We start from the raw sequence: 18,643 nt of genomic DNA, 5'->3' as shown, positions 1-18,643 counted from the left end.
CTAAATCGAGTAACGTTTCTATGGAAACGACAGGATTTTCTTTTGGGATACGACTATCTCCTTTCCGATACACTACTCCTTCTTTACTGCATCCCTCGCTCCCCCACATTGACAATTTAACACAGAAATAACGTCGGTATGAAATACTATGGGTTCAATGACATCTCCTTCTAAATCGAGTAACGTTTCAATGGAAACGACAGGATTTTCTATTGGGATCCGACTATTTTCTTTCCGATGCACTATTCCTTGTTTACTGCATCCCACGCTCCATCACATTGACGAATGAACACAGAAATTGCGTCGCTATGAAATACTATGGGTTCAATAAAATCTTCTTCTAAATCGAGTAACGTTTCTATGAAAACGACAGATTTTCTTTTGGGATACGACTGTCTTATTTCCGATGCACTATTCCCTCTTTGCTGCATCCCTCGCTCCCTTACATTGACGAATTAACCCAGAAATTTCGTCGCTATGAAATACAACGGGTTCTATGACATCTCCTTCTAAATCGAGTAACGTAGCTATGGAAACGAAAGGAATTTCTTTTGTGATGCGACCATCTCGTTTCCGATGCACTATTCCTTCTTTCCTTCATCCCTCGCTCCCTCACATTGACGAATTAACACAGAAATTACGACGCTATGAAATACTAAGTGTTCTGTGACTTCTCCTTTAAAATGTAGTAACGTGTCTATACAAACGGCAGGATTTTCTTTTGGGATACGACTATTTCCTTTCCGATGCACTATTCATTCATTACTGCATCCCTCGCTCCCTCACATTGACGATTTTCACAGAAATTGCGTCGTTATGAAATACTATGGATTGTATGACATTTCCTCCTAAATCGAGTAACATTTCTATGGAAACGACAGGATTTTCATTTGGGATAGACTATCTCCTTTCCGATACACTACTCCTTCCTTACTGCATCCCTCGCTCCATCACATTGACGGATTAACACAGAAATTGCGTCGCTATGAAATACTATGGGTTCAATAAAATCTCCTTCTAAATCGAGTAACGTTTCTATAGAAACGACAGCAATCTCTTTTGGGATACCACTATTTCCTTTCCGATGCACTATTCCTTCTTTGCGGCATCCGTCGCTCCCTCACATTGACGAATTAACACAGAAATTGCGTCCCTAAGATATACTATGGGTTTTATGACATTTCCTTCTAAATCGAGTAACGTTCCTATGTAAACGACAGGATTTTATTTTGGGATACGACTATCTCCTTTCCGATGCTCTATCCCTTCCTTACTGCATCCCTCGCTCCCTCACATCGACAATTTAACACAGAAATTGCGTCGCTATGAAATACTATGGGTTTTATGACATCTCCCTCTAAGCCGAGTAACGTTTCTAAGGATACGTCAGGATTTTCTTTTGGGATACGACTATCTCCTTTCCGATGCACTATTCCTTCTTTGCTGCATCCCTCGCTCCCTCACATTGACGATTTAACACAGAAATTGCGTCGTTAAGAAATACTGTGGGTTGTATGACATATTCTTCCAAATCGAGTAACGTTTCTATGGATACGACAGGATTTTCTTTTGGGATACGACTATTTTCTTTAAGATGAACTATTCCTTGTTTACTGCATCCCTCGCTATCTCACATTGACGAATTAACACAGAAATTGCGTCGCTATGAAATACTATGGGTTGTATGACATACCCTTCTAAATCATGTAACGTTACTGTGGAAACGACTGGATTTTCTTTTGGGATGCGACTACCTAATTTCCGATGCACTTATCCATCTTTACTGCACTCCTGGCGCCCTCACATTGACGAATAAACACAGAAATTGCGTTGCTATGTAATACTATGGGTTCTATGACTTCCCCTTCTAAATCGAGTAACGTTTCTATGGAAACGACAGGATTTTCATTTGGGATAGGAGTACCTCCTTTCCGATGCACTATTCCTTCTTTACTGCATCCCTCGCTCCCTTACATTGAAGAATTAACACATACATTGCGTCGCTATGAAATACTATGGGTTCAATGACATCTCCTTCTAAATCAAGTAACGTCTCAATGGAATCGACTGGATTTTCTTTTGGCATACGACTATTTTCTTTCCGATGCACTAATCCTTGTATACTGCATCCCTCGCTCCCTCACATTGACGAATTAACACAGAAATTTCGTCGCTAAGTAATACTATGGGTTCAATAAAATCTCCTTCTAAATCGAGTGACGTTTCTATGGAAACGACAGTATTCTCTTTTGGGATACGACTATTTCCTTTCCGATGCACTATTCCTTCTTTGCTGCATCCGTCGCACCCTCACATTGACGAATTAACACATAAATGGCGTTGCTATGAAATCCTTTGGGTTCTATGTATTTTCCTTCTAGATCGAGTAACGTTTCTATGGAATCAACAGAATCTTCTTTTGGGATACGTGTATCTACTTTCCGATGCTCTATTCCTTCTTTACTGCACTCCTGACGCCCTTACATTGACGAATTAACACAGAAATTGCGTCGCTATGACATACAATGTGTTCTATGACATCCCCTTCTAAATCGAATAACGTTTCTATGGAAACGACAGAATTTCCATTTGGGGTACGACTATCTCCTTTCCGATGTACTATTCCTTATTTACTGCATCCCTCGCTCCCTCACACTTACGAATTAACACAGAAATTGCGTTGCTATGAAATACAATGGGTTCTATGACATCTCCCTCTAAACCGAGTAACGTTTCTATGGAAACGACAGTAATTTCTTTTGGGATGCGAGTAACTATTTTCCGATGCACTACTCATGTTTTACTGCATCCCTCACTCCCTCACGTTGACGAATTAACACAGATACTGCGTCGCTATGAAATACTATGGGTCCAATAAATTCTCCTTCTAAATCGAGTAACGTTTCTATGGAAAGGACAGTATTCTCTTTTGGGATACGACTGTTTCCTTTCCGACTCACTATTCATTCTTTACTGCATCCCTCGCTCTCTCACATTGACGAATTAACACAGAAATTGCGTCGGTAAGAAATACTATGGGTTGCATGACATATCCTTCGAAATCGAGTAACGTTTGTATGGAAACGACAGGATTTTCTTTTGGGATACGACTATCTCCTTTCTGATGCACCATTCCATTTTTACTGCATCCCTCGCTCCCTCACATTGACGAATTAACATAGAAATTGCGTCGCTATGAAATACTATGGGTTCTATAACATCTCCTTCTGAATCGAAAAACGTTCCAATGTAAACGACAGGATATTTCTTTGGGATACGACTATTTTCTTTAAGATGCACTATTCCTTGTTTACTGTATCCCTCGCTCCCTCATATTGACGAATTAACACAGAAATTGCGTCGCTATGAAATACTATGGGTCCAATAAAATCTCCTTCTAAAACGAGTAACGTTCCTATGGAAACGACAGTATTCTCTTTTGGGATACGACTATTTCCTTTCCGATTCACTATTCATTCTTTACTGCATCCCTCGCTCCCTCACAATGTCGAACTAAATTGCGTCGCTAAAAAATACTATGGGTTGTATGACATATCCTTCTAAATCGAGTAACGTTTCTATGGAAACGACAGGATTCTAGTTTGGGATACGACTAACTCCTTTCCGATGAACTATTCCGTCTTTACTGCATCCCTCGCTCCCTAACATTGACAATTTAACACAGAAAATGCGTCGCTATGAAATACAATAGGTTCTATGACATCTCCCTCTAAACCGAGTAACGTTTCTATGGATACGACAGGTTTTTCTTTTGGGATACTACTATCTCCTATCCGATGCACTATTCCTTCTTTCCTGCATCCCCCGCTCCCTCACATTGACGAATTAACACAGAAATTGCGTCGTTATGAAATACTATGGAAAGTACGACATATCCTTCTAAATCATGTAATGTTTCCATGGAAACGACAGGATTTTCTTTTGGGATACGAGTATCTCCTTTCCGATGCACTATTCCATTCTTACTGCATCCCCCGCTCCCTCACATTGACGTATTAACACAGAAATTGCGCCGCTATGAAATACTATGTGTTCCATAACATCTCCCTCTAAATCGAGTAACGTTTCTATGGAAACCACAGATTTTCTTTTGGGATACGGGTATCTCTTTTCCGATGCACTTTTCCTTCTTTACTGCATCCCTCGCTCCCTAACATATACGAATGAAATCAGCAATTGCCGCGCTATGAAATAGTATGGGTTCTATGACATCTCCTTCTAAATCAAGTGACGTATCAATGGAAAGGACAGGATTTTCTTTTGGGATATATGTATCATATGTATCTCCTTTGCGATGCACTATTAATTCTTTACAGCATCCCTCACTCCCTCACATGATCGCATTAACACAGAAATTGCGTCGCTATGAAACAGTATGGGTTCCATGACTTCTGCTCTAAATCGTGTAACGTGTCTATGGAAAAGCCATGATTTCCGTTTGGGATAAGACTATCTCCGTTCCGATGCACTATTGCCTCTGCACTGCATCCCTTGCTCCCTCACATTGACGAATTAACACAGAAATTGCGTCGATATGAAATACAGCGGGTTGTATGACATCTCCTCTTAAATCGAGCAACGTTTCTATGGAAACGACAGGATTTTCTTTTGGGATACGACTGTCCTATTTCTGATGCACTATTCATTCTTTACTGCATCATTCGCTCCCTCACATTGACGAATTAACACAGAAATTGCGTCGCTATGAAATACGATGGATTGTATGACATTTCATTCTAAATCGAGTAACGTTTCTATGGAATCGACAGGTTTTTCTTTTGGGATACGATTATCTCCTGTCCGATGCACTTAATCCTTCTTTACTGCATCCCCCGCTCCCTCACATTGATGAATTAACACAGAAATTGCGTCGCTATGAAATACTATGGGTTGTATGACAACCTTCTAAATCATGTAACGTTACTGTGGAAACGACTGGATTTTCTTTTGGGATGCGACTACCTAATTTCCGATGCACTTATCCATCTTTACTGCACTCCTGGCGCCCTCACATTGACGAATTAACACAGAAATTGCGTTGCTATGCAATACTATGGGTTCTATGAGTTCCCCTTCTAAATCTAGTTACGTTTCACTGGAAACGACAGGATTTTCAATTCGGATACGACCATCTCCTTTCCGATGTACTACTCCTTTTTTACTGCATCCCTCGCTCCCGCACATTGACGAATAAACACAGAAATTGCGTCGCTATGAAATACTATGGGTTCAATGACACCTCCTTCTAATTCGAGTAACGCTTCAATGGAAACGAAAGGATTTTCTTTTGGGATACGACTATTTTCTTTCCGATGCACTATTCCTTGTTTACTGCATCCCTCGCTCCCTCACATTGACGAGTTAACACAGAAATTGCGTCGCTATGAAATACAATGGGTTCAATAAAATCTCCTTCTAAATCGAGTGACGTTTGTATGGAAACGACAGTATTCTCTTGTGGGATACGACTATTTCCTTTCCGATGCGCTATTCCTGCTTTGCTGCATCCGTCGCTCCGTCACATTGACGAATTAACACAGAAATTGCGTCGCTATGAAATACTATGGGTTGTATGACATATCCTTCTAAATCGAGTAAGGTTTCTATGGAAACGACAGGATTTTATATTGGGATACGACTATCTCCTTTCCGATGCTCTACTCCTTCCTTACTGCATCCTTCGCTCCCTCACACTGACAATTTAACAAAGAAATTGCGTCGCTATGAAATACTATGGGTTCTACGACATCTCCCTCTAAACCGAGTAACGTTTCTATGGATACGACAGTTTTTTGTTTGGGGATACTACTATCTCATATTCGATGCTCTATTCCTTCTTTACTGCACTCTTCGCAAACTCACATTGACGAATTAGCACAGAAATTGCGTCGCTAAGAAATGGTATGGCTTGTATGACATAGCCTTCAAAATCGTGTAACGTTTCTATGGAAACGACAGGATTTTCTTTTGGGATACGACTATCTCCTTTCCGATGCACCATTCCTTCTTCACTGCATCCCTCGCTCCCTCACAATGACGAATCAACACAGAAATTGCGTCGCTATGTAATACTATGTGTTCTACGACTTCCCCTTCTAAATCGAGTAACATTTCTATGGAAACGACTGGATTTTCTTTTGGGATACGACTTTCGCCTTTCCGATGTACTATTCCTTCTTTACTGCATCCCTCGCTCCCTCACATTGACGAATTAACACAGAAATTGCGTCGCTATGAAATACTATGGGTTCTATAACATCTCCTTCTAAATCGAGAAACGTTCCAATGGAAACGACAGGATTTTCTTTTGGGATACGACTATTTTCTTTAAGATGCACTTTTCCTTGTTTACTGCATCCCTCGCTCCCTCACATTGACGAATTAACACAGAAATTGCGTCGCTATGAAGTACTATGTGTCCAATAAAGTCTCCTTCTAAATCGAGTAACGTCTCTATGGAAACGACAGTATTCTCTTTTGGGATACGACTATTTCCTTTCCGATTCACTATTCATTCATTACTGCATCCCTCGCTCCCTCACAATGGCGAATTAACACAGAAATTTCGTCGCTAAGAAATACTATGTGTTGTATGACATATCCTTCTAAATCGAATAACGTTTCTATGGAAACGACAAGATTTTCATTTCGGATACGACTATCTCCTTTCCGATGCACTATTCCTTCTTTACTGCATCCCGCGCTACCACACATTCACGAATTAACACAGAAATTGCGTCGCTATGAAATATTTTGTGTTCTATGACATCCCCTTCTAATTCGAGTAACATTTCTATGAAAACGACAGGATTCTCTTTTGGGATACGAGTACCTCCTTTGCGATGCACTATTCCTTCTTTACTGCATTGCTCGCTCCCTCACATTGGCGAATTAACACATAAATTCCGTCGCTATGACATACAATGTGTTCTATGACATCTCCTTATAAGTCGAGTAACGTTTCTATGGAAACTACAGGATTTTCTTTTGGGATACGACTATCTCCTGTCCGATGTTCTATTCCTTTTTTACTGCATCCCTCGCTCCCCCACACTGACGAATTAACACAGAAATTGCGTCGCTAAGAAATACTATGGGTTGTATGACATATTCTTCGAAATCGAGTAACGTTTCTATGGAAACGACAGGATTTTCTTTTGGGATACTACTATCTCCCTTCCGATGCACCATTCCTTCTTTACTGCATCCCTCGCTCCCTCACATTGACGAATTAACACAGAAATTGCGTCGCTATGAAATACTTTGGGTTCTATGACGTCTTCTAAATCTAGTTACGTTTCAATGGAAACGACAGAATTTTCATATCGGATACGACTATCTCCTTTCCGATGCACTACTCATACTTAACTGCATCCCGCGCTACCACACATTGACGAATTAACTTAGAGGTAGCGTCGCTATGAAATACTTTGGGTTCTATGACATCCCTTTTTAAATCGAGAAACTTTCCAATGGAAACGACAGGATTTTCTTTGGGATACGACTATCTCCTTTCCGATGCACCATTCCTTCTCTACTGCATCCCTCGCTCCCACACATTGACGACTTAACACAGAAATTGCGTCGCTATGTAATACTATGCGTTCTACGACTTCTCCATCTACATCGAGTAACGTTTCAATGGAAACGACAGGATTTTCTTTTGGGATATAAGTACCGCCTTTCCGATGCACTATTCCTTCTTTACTGCATCCCTCGCTCCCTCACTTTGAAGAATTAACACAGAGATTGCGTCGCTATGAAATACTTTGAGTTCTGTGACATCCCCTTCTAATTCGAGTAACTTTTCTTTGGAAACGACAGGATTTTCTTTTGGGATATAAGTACCCGCCTTTCCGATGCACTATTCCCTCTTTACAGCATCCCTCGCTCTCTCCCTCACATTGACGAATTAACACAGAAATGGCGTCGCTATGTAATACTATGGGTTTTACAACTTCTCCTTCTAAATCGAGTAACGTTTCTATGGAAACGACAGGATTTTCTTTTGTGATACGACTTTCTCCTTTCCGATGTACTATTCCTTCTTTACTGCATCCCTCGCACCCTCACATTGACGACGTAACATAGAAATTGCGTCGCTATGAAATGCTATGGGTCCAATGAAATCTCTTTCTAAATCGAGTAACGTTTCCATGGAAAGGACAGTATTCTCTTTTGGGATACGACTATCTCCTTTCCGATGTACTATTCCCTCTTTACTGCATCCCTCGCTCCCTCACATTGACGAATTAACATAGAAATTGCGTCGCTATGAAATACTATGTGTTCTATAACATCTCCTTCTACATCGAGAAACGTTCCAATAGAAACGACAGGATTTTCTTTTGGGATACGACTATTTTCTTTAAGATGCACTATTCCTTGTTTACTGTATCCCCCGCTCTTTCACATTCACGAATTAACACAGAAATTGCGTCGCTATGAAATACTTTGGGTTCTATGACATCCCCTTCTTATTCGAGTAACGTTTCTAAGGAAACTACAGGATTTTCTTTTGGGATACGACTATCTCCTTTCCTGTGCACTATTCCTTCTTCACTGCATCCCTTGCTCCCTCACATTGACGAATTAACACAGAAATTGCGTCGCTATGACATACTTTGTGTTCTATGACATCTCTTTCTAATTCGAGTAACGTTTCTATGGAAACGACCGGTTTTTTCGTTTGGGATACGAGTGTCTCCATTCCGATGCACTATAAATTTTTTACTGCATCCCTCACTCCCTCACATAGACGACATAACACAGAGATTGAGGGGCTATAAAATACTAGGGGTTCTATAACTTCTCCTTCTAAATCGAATTACGATTCTATGGAAACGACAGGAATTTCTTTTGGGTTAAGACTATCTCCTTTCCGATGCCCTATTCCTTCTTTACCGCATCCCACGCTCCCTCACATTGACGAATAAAAACAGAATTTGCGTCGCTATGAATTACTATGGGTTCTATGATATCTTCTAAATCGAGTAACGTTTCTACGGAAACGACAGAATTTTTTTTTTGGGACACGACTATCTCCTTTCCGATGCACTATTCCTTCATTACTGCAACCCTCGCTACCTCACATTGACCAATTAACACAGAAATTGCGTCGCTATGACATCTCCTAGTAAATCGAGAAACGTTTCTATGGCATCGACAGGATTTTCTTTTGGGATACGACTATCTCATTTCCGATGCACTTATCTTCCTTTACTGCACTCCTCGCGCCCTCACATTGACGAATTAACACAGAAATAGCGTCGCTATGAAATACTATGGGTTCTATGACATCTTCTAAATCGAGTAACGTTTCTATGGAAACGACAGGATTTTCTTTTGGGATACGACTATCTCCTTTCCTATGCACTACTCCTTCTTCACTGCATCCCTTGCTCTCTCACATTGACAAATTAACACAGAAATTGCGTCGCTATGAAATACGTTGTGTTCTATGACATCTCCTTCTACACTCCTGGAAATTGAAATAAGAACACCGTGAATTCATTGTCCCAGGAAGGGGAAACTTTATTGATACATTCCTGGGGTCAGATACATCACATGATCACACTGACAGAACCACAGGCACATAGACACAGGCAACAGAGCATGCACAATGTCGGCACTAGTACAGTGTATATCCACCTTTCGCAGCAATGCAGGCTGCTATTCTCCCATGGAGACGATCGTAGAGATGCTGGATGTAGTCCTGCGGAACGGCTTGCCATGCCATTTCCACCTGGCGCCTCAGTTGGACCAGCGTTCGTGCTGGACGTGCAGACCGCGTGAGACGCCGCTTCATCCAGTCCCAAACATTCTCAATGGGGGACAGATCTGGAGATCTTGCTGGCCAGGGTAGTTGACTTACACCTTCTAGAGCACGTTGGGTGGCACGGGATACATGCTGACGTGCATTGTCCTGTTGGAACAGCAAGTTCCCTTGCCGGTCTATAAACGATAGAACGATGGGTTCGATGACGGTTTGGATGTACCGTGCACTATTCAGTGTCCCCTCGACGACCACCAGTGGTGTACGGCCAGTGTAGGAGATCGCTCCCCACACCATGATGCCGGGTGTTGGCCCTGTGTGCCTCGGTCGTATGCAGTCCTGATTGTGGCGCTCACCTGCACGGCGCCAAACATGCATACGACCATCATTGGCACCAAGGCAGAAGCGACTCTCATCGCTGAAGACGACACGTCTCCATTCGTCCCTCCATTCACGCCTGTCGCGACACCACTGGAGGCGGGCTGCACGATGTTGGGGCGTGAGCGGAATACGGCCTAACGGTGTGCGGGACCGTAGTCCAGCTTCATGGAGACGGTTGCGAATGGTCCTCGCCGATACCCCAGGAGCAACAGTGTCCCTAATTTGCTGGGAAGTGGCGGTGCGGTCCCCTACGGCACTGCATAGGATCCTACGGTCTTGGCGTGCATCCGTGCGTCGCTGCGGTCCGGTTCAGGTCGACGGGCACGTGCTCCTTCCGCCGACCACTGGCGGCAACATCGATGTACTGTGGAGACCTCACGCCCCACGTGTTGAGCAATTCGGCGGTACGTCCACCCGACCTCCCGCATGCCCGCTATACGCCCTCGCTCAAAGTCCGTCAACTGCACATACAGTTCACGTCCACGCTGTTGCGGCATGCTACCAGTGTTAAAGACTGCGATGGAGATCCGTATGCCACGGCAAACTGGCTGACACTGACGGCGGCGGTGCACAAATGCTGCGCAGCTAGCGCCATTCGACGGCCAACACCGCAGTTCCTGGTGTGTCCGCTGTGCCGTGCGTGTGATCATTGCTTGTACAGCCCTCTCGCAGTGTCCGGAGCAAGTATGGTGGGTCTGACACACCGGTGTCAATGTGTTCTTTTTTCCATTTCCAGGAGTGTATACTGAGTATCGTTTCTATGGAAAAGACAGGATTTTCTTTTGGGATACGAGTGTCTCCTTTCCGATGCACTACTCCTTCTTTACTGCATCCCTCGCTTCCTCACATTGACGAAATAACACAGAAATTGTGTCGATATGAAATACTATGGGTTATATGACTTCTCCTTCTAAATCGAGTAACGTTTCTATGGAAACGACAGGATATTCTTTTGAGATATGACTATCACCTTTCCGATACACTATTCTTTCATTACTGAATTCCTCGCTCAATCACATTGACGAATTAACTCAGAAATCGCGGCGCTATGAAATACTATGGGTTCTATGACTTCTCCTTCTAAATCGAGTAGCGTTTCTATGAAAACTACAGTAATTTCTTTTGGGATTCGAGTATCTCCTTTCCGATGCACTAATCCTTCATTACTGTGTCCCTCGCTCCCTCACTTTGACGAATTAACACAGAAATTGCGTCGCTATGAAATAGTATGGGTTCTATGACATCTCCTTCTAAATCGAGTACCGTTTCTATGGATACGACAGGATTTTCTTTTGGGATACGACTGTCTCCTATCCGAAGCACTATTCCTTCTTTACAGCATCCCTCGCTCCCTCACATTGACGAAATAACACAGAAATCGCGTCGCTATGAAATACTATGGGTTCTATGACATCTCCTTCTAAATCGTGTCACGTTTCTATGGAAACGACATGATTATCATTTGGGATAAGAGTGTCTCCTTTCCGATGCACTATTCCTTCTTAACTGCATCCCTCGCTCCCTCACATTTCCGAATTAACACAGAAATTGGGTCGCTATGAAATTCTATGGGATCCATGACATCACCTTCTAAATCGATTAACATTTCTATGGAAACGACAGGATTTCCTATTCGGATACTACTATCTCCTTTCCGATGCACTGTTATTTCCTTACTGCATGCCCCACTCCCTCACATTGACGAATTAACACAGGAATTGCGTCGCTATGAAACACTATGGGTTCTATGACATCTCCATCTAATTCGAGTAACGTTTCTATGGAAACGACAGGATTTTCTTTTGGGATTCGAGTATCTCTTTTCCGATGCACTATTCCATCTTTACTGCACTCCTCGCGCCCTCACATCGACGAATTAACACAGAAATTTCGTCGCTATGAAATTCTATGGGTTCTATGACAGCTTCTAAATCGAGGAACGTTTCTATGGCAACGACAGGATTTTCTTTTGGGATACGACTATCTCCTTTCCAATGCACTATTCCTTCTTTACTGCATCCCTCGCTTCCTCACATTGACGTATTAACACAGAAATTGCGTCGTTATTAAATACTATGTGTTCGATGACATTTCCATTTAATGGAGTATAGTTTCTATGGAAACGACAGGATTTTCTTTTGGGATTAGAGTATCTCCTGTCCGATGCACTATTCCTTCGTTACTGAAACCCTGGCTCCCTCACATTGACGAATTAACAAGAAATTGCGTCGCTATGAAATACTATGGGTTCTATGACATCACCTTGTAAATCGAGTAATGTTTCATTGGAAACGAAAGGATTTTCTTTTCGGATACGGCTGCCTTCTTTCCGTTGCACTATTCCGTCTTCAGTGCACTCCTCGCACCCTCATATAGACAAATTAACACAGAAATTTCGCCACTATGAAATACTATGTGTTCTATGACAACTTCTAAATCGAGAAACGTCTCTACGGAAACGACAGGATTTTCTTTTGGGCTAGGAGTATCACCTTTCCGATGCACTATTCCTTCTTTACTGCATCCCTCGCTCCGTCACATTGACGAATTAACACAGAAATTGCGTCGCTATGAAATACTATGGGTTCTATGACCTCTCCTTCTAAATCGAGTAACGTCTCCATTTAAACGACAGAATTTTTCCTTTGGGATACGAGTATCTCCTATCCGATACACTATAAATTCTTTACCGCATCCCCCACTCCCTCACATTGACGAAAAAACACAGGAATAGCGTCACTGTGTAATACAATGTGTTCTGTGACATCTCCTTCTAAATCGAGTAACGTTTCTGTGGAAACTACAGGATTATCTTTTCGAATACGAGAATCTCCATTCCGAAGCACTATTCCTTCTTTGCTGCACTCCTCGCGCCCTCACATCCACTAATTAACAAAGAAACTGCGTCGCTATGAAATACTATGTGTTCTATAACACCTTCTAAACCGATTAACTTTTCTATGGAAACGACAGGATTTTCTTTTCGAATACGACTGTCTCCTTTCCGTTGCACTATTCCTTCTTTACCGCATCCCTCGCTCCCTCACATTCACGAATTAACACAGAATTTGCGTCGCAATGAATTACTATGTGTTCTATGACATCTCCTAAATGGAGTAACGTTTCAATGGAAACGGGACGTTCATTTGGGATACGACTATGTCCTTTCCGATGCTCCATTCCTTCTTTACTGCATCCCTCGCTCAATCACATTTGCGAATTAACACTGGATTTGCGTCGCTATGAAGTACTATGGTTTCTATGACATCTGCTTCTAAATCGAGTAACGTTTCTATGGAAACGACGGGATTATCTTTTGAGAAACGAGTATATCCTTTCCGATGCAATATTCCTTCTTTACTGCATTCCTCGCTCCCTCACATTGACGATTTAACACAGAAATAGCGTCGCTATGAAATACTATGGGTTGTACGACCTCTCCTTCTAAATCGAGTAACGTCTCTATGGAAACGACAGGATTTTCTATTCGGATACTACTATCTCCTTTCCGATGCACTATTATTTCCTTACTGCATCCCTCGCTTCCTCACATTGACGTATTAACACAGAAATTGCGTCGTTATTAAATACTATGTGTTCGATGACATTTCCATTTAATGGAGTAAAGTTTCTATGGAAACGACAGGATTTTCTTTTGGGATTAGAGTATCTCCTGTCCGATGCACTATTCCTTCGTTACTGAAACCCTGGCTCCCTCACATTGACGAATTAACAAGAAATTGCGTCGCTATGAGATTCTATGGGTTGCATGACATATCCTTCTAAATCATGTAACGTTTCTATAGAAACGACAGGTATTTCTTTTGGGATACGAGTTTCTCCTCTCCAATGCACTATTAATTCTTTACTGCATCCCTCACTCCCTCACATTGACGAATTATCACAGAAATTGCGACGCTATGAAATACTACGGGTTCTATGCCCTCTAATACTAAATCGAGTAACGTTTCTATGGAAACGACAGGTTTATCTTTTAGGTTACGACTATCTCCTTTCGGATGCACTATTCCTTCTTTACTGCATCCCTCGCTCCCTCACATTGACGAATTAACACAGAAATTGCGTCGGTATGAAATACTATGGATTCTATGACATCTTCTCAATCGAGTAACGTCTCTATGGAAACGACAGGATTTTCTTTTGGGCTAGGAGTATCACCTTTCCGATGCACTATTCCTTCTTTACTGCATCCCTCGCTCCGTCACATTGACGAATTAACACAGAAATTGCGTCGCTATGAACTACTATGTGTTGTATGACATCTCCTTCTAAATCGAGAAACGTTTCTTTGGAAAAGACAGGATATTCTTATGGGCTACGACTATCTCCTTTGCGGATGCACTATTCCTGCTTAGCTGCATCCCTCGCTCCTCACATTGACGAATTAACTCAGAAATTGTTTCGCCTTGAAATACAGTTGGTTCTATGACATCTCCTACTAAATCGAGTAACGTTTCTATGGAAACGACAGGATTTTCTTTTGGGATACGACTATCTCCTTTCCGATGCAGTATTCCTTCTTTACTGCATCGCTCAATACCTCACATTGAAGAATTAACACAGAAATTGCGTCGCTATGAAATACTATGGGTTCTATGACCTCTCCATCTAAATCGAGTAACATTTCTATGGGAACAACAGGACTTTGTTTCGGGATATGACTATCTCCTTTCCGATGCAGTATTCCTTCTTCACTGCATCCCTTGCTTCATCACATTGACGAATTAGCACAGAAATTGCGTCGGTATGAAATACTATGGATTCTATGACATCTTCTAAATCGAGTAACGTTTCTATATAAACAACAGGATTTTCTTTTGGGATAGGAGTATCACCTTTCCGATGCACTATTGCTTCTTTACCGCATCCCTCGCTCCCTCACATTGACGAATTAACACAGAAATTGCGTCGCTATGAACTACTATGTGTTGTATGACATCTCCTTCTAAATCGAGTAACGTTTCTATGGAAACGACAGGATTTTCTTTTGGGATACGACTATCTCCTTTCCGATGCAGTATTACTTCTTTACCGCATCCCTCAATACCTCACTTTGACGAATTAACACAGAAATTGCGGGGCTATGAACTACTATGTGTTCTATGACATCTCCATCTAAAACGAGTTATGTTTCTTTTAACACGACAGTAATTTCTTTTGGGATGCGAGTATCTCCTTTCCGATGCACTATTCCTTCTTTATTGCATCCCTCTCTCCCTCATATTGACGAATTAACACAGAAATAGCGTCGCTATGAAATACTATGCGTTCTATGACATCTCCTACTAAATCCAGTAACGTTTCTATGGAAACGACAGGATTGTCTTTTGGGATACGGCTAGCTAGTATGCCGATGCACTCTGCCTCCTTTCCTGCATCCCTCGCTTCCTCACATTCACGAATTAACAGAGAAATAGCGTCGCTATGAGGTACTAAGTGTTCTATGACTTCTCCTACTAAATCGAGCAACGTTTCTATGGAAACGACTGGATTTTCTTTTGGGATTCGAGTATCTCCCTTCTGATGCACTATTCCGTCCTTACAGCATCCCTCGCTCCCTCACATCGACGAATTAACACAGAAATTGCGTCGCTATGAAATACTATGTGTTATATGACATATCCTTCTAAATCACGTAACGTTTCTATGGAAACGGCAGGATTGTCTTTTCTGATACGAGTGTCTCCTTTCCGATGCACAAATAAATCTTTAATGCATTCCTCACTCCCTCACATTGACGACGTAACACAGATGTTGCGGGGCTATGAAATACTATATGTTCTATGACTTCTCCTTCTAAATCGAGTAATGTTTCTATGGAAACGACAGGATTTTCGTTTGGGATACGAGTATCTCCTTTCCGATGCACTATTCCTTCTTTACTGCTTCCCTCGCTGCCTCACATTGACGAATTAACACAGAAATTGCGTCGCTATGAAATACAATGGGTTCTATCACATCGCCTTCTAAATCGAGTAACGTTTCTAAGGAATCGACAGGATTTTCTTTTGGGATACGTCCATCTCCTTTGCGATGCACTAGTCCTCTATTACTGCATCCATCGATCCCTCACATTGACGAATTAACACAGAAATTGCGTCGCTGTGAAATACTGTGGGTTCTATGACTTCTCCTTCTAAATCGAGTAACGTCTCTATGGAAACGACAGGATTTTATTTGAGATAAGACTATCTAATTTCCGATGCACAGTTCCTTCTTATCTGCATCCCTCGCTACCTCACATTGACAATGTAACACAGAAATTGCGTCGCTATGAAATACTGTGTGTCCGATAACATCTCATTGTAAATGGAGTAAAGTTTCAATGGAAACGACAGGAATTTCTTTTGCGAGACGACTATCTAATTTCCGTTGCACTATTCCTGCTTTACTGCATCCCTCGCCCGCTCACATTGAAGAATTAAGACAGAAATTGCGTCGCTATGAAATACTATGGGTTCTAAACATCTCCCTCTACATCATGTTACGTTTCTATGGATACGACAGGATTTTTTTTGAGTTACGACTATCTCCTTTCAGATGCACTATTCCTTCATTACTGCACTCCTCGCGCCCTCACACTCACGAATTAACACAGAAATTGCTTCGGTAAGTAATACTATGGGTTCTATGACATCCTCTAAATCGAGTAGCGTATATATGGAAACGACAGGATATTCTATAGGGATAGGAGTATCTTCTTTCCGATGCACTATTGCTTCTTTACAGCATCCCTCGCTCCCTCATATTGGCGAATTAACACAGAAATTGCGTCGCTATGAAGTACTATTTTTTCTATGATATCTCCTTCTAAATCATGTAATGTTTCTATGGAAACGACAGGTTTTCCTTTGGGATGCGACTATCTCCTTACCGATGCACAATTCTTCTTTACTGCATCCGTCGCTCCCTCACATTGACGAATCAACAAAGAAATTGCGTCGCTATGACATACAATGGGTTCTATGACATCTCCTTCTAAATCGAGTAACGTTAAAATGGAAATGACAGGATTTTCTTTTGGAATACGAGTATCTCATTTCCGATGGACCAATCCTTCATTACTGCACTCCTGGCGCCCTCACATTGACGAATTAACGCAGAAATTGCGTCGCTATGTAATACTATGGGTTCTATGACTTCTCAATCTAATCCGAGTAACGTTTCTATGGAAACGACAGGATTTTCTTTTGGGATACGAGTATCTCCTTTCCGATGCACTATTCCTTCTGTACTGCATCCCTTGCTCCCTCACATTGTCGAATTAACACAGATATTGCGTTGCTAAGAAATACTATGTTTTCTATGACATCTCCATCTAAATCGAGGAACGTTTCTGGAAACGACAAAATTTTCTTTTGGGAACCGAGTATTTCCGTTCCGATGCACTATTCCTTCTTTACTGAATCACTCGCTCCCTCACATTGACGAATTAACCAAGAAATTGCAGCGCTATGAAATACTATGTGTTCTATGACATCTCTTTCTAAATCGAGTAAGGTTTCTATGGAAACGACAGGATTTTCTTTTCGGATACGACTATCTCCTTTCCGATGCACTATTCCTTCTTTACTGCATCCCTCGCTCCCTCGCATTGATGAATTAAAAAGAAATTGCGTCGCTATGAGATACAATGGGTTCTATGACATCTCCTTCTAAATCGAGTTACGTTTCTTTCTAAACGACATTATTTTCATTTGGGATACGAGTATCTCCTTTCCGATGCACTACTCCTTCTTTACTGCATCCCTCGCTCCCACACATTGACGAATCTACACAGATATTGTTTCGCCATGGAATACTATGGGTTCAATGGCATCTCCTTCTAAATCAAGTAACAATACTATGGAAACGACAGGATTTTATTTCGGATACGAGTTTCTCCTTTCCGCTGCACTAATCCTTCATTACTGCACTCCTGACACCCTCACTTTGAAGAATTAACACAAAAAATAGCGTCGCTATGATTTACTATCGGTTCTTTGACTTCTCCTTCTAAATCGAGTAACGTTTCTATGGAAACGACAGGATTTTCTTTTGGGATACGAGTATCTCATTTTCCAATGCACTAATCCTCCTTTACTGCGCTGCTGGTGCCCTCGCATTGACGCATTAAGACTGAATTTTGCGTCGCTATGAAATACTATGGGTAATATGACTTCCCCTTCTAAATCCAGTAACGTTTATATGGAAACGACATGATTTTCTTTTGGGATGCGAGTATCTCCTTTTCGATACACTATTCCATCTTAACTGCATCCCTCGCGCCCTCACATTGACGAATCAATACAGACATTGCGTCGCTATGAAAAACTATGGGTTCTATGACATCTCCTTCTAAATCGGGTAACGTTACTATGGAAACGACAGGATTTTCTTTTGGGACGCGAGTATCTCCTTTCCGCTGCACTAAACCTTCATTACTGCACTCCTGGCGCCCTCACT

This window comes from Schistocerca americana, unplaced genomic scaffold, assembly GCF_021461395.2.
Source record: "Schistocerca americana isolate TAMUIC-IGC-003095 unplaced genomic scaffold, iqSchAmer2.1 HiC_scaffold_14, whole genome shotgun sequence".
NCBI lineage: Eukaryota > Metazoa > Arthropoda > Insecta > Orthoptera > Acrididae > Schistocerca > Schistocerca americana.
This window is presented reverse-complemented; position numbering follows the sequence as displayed.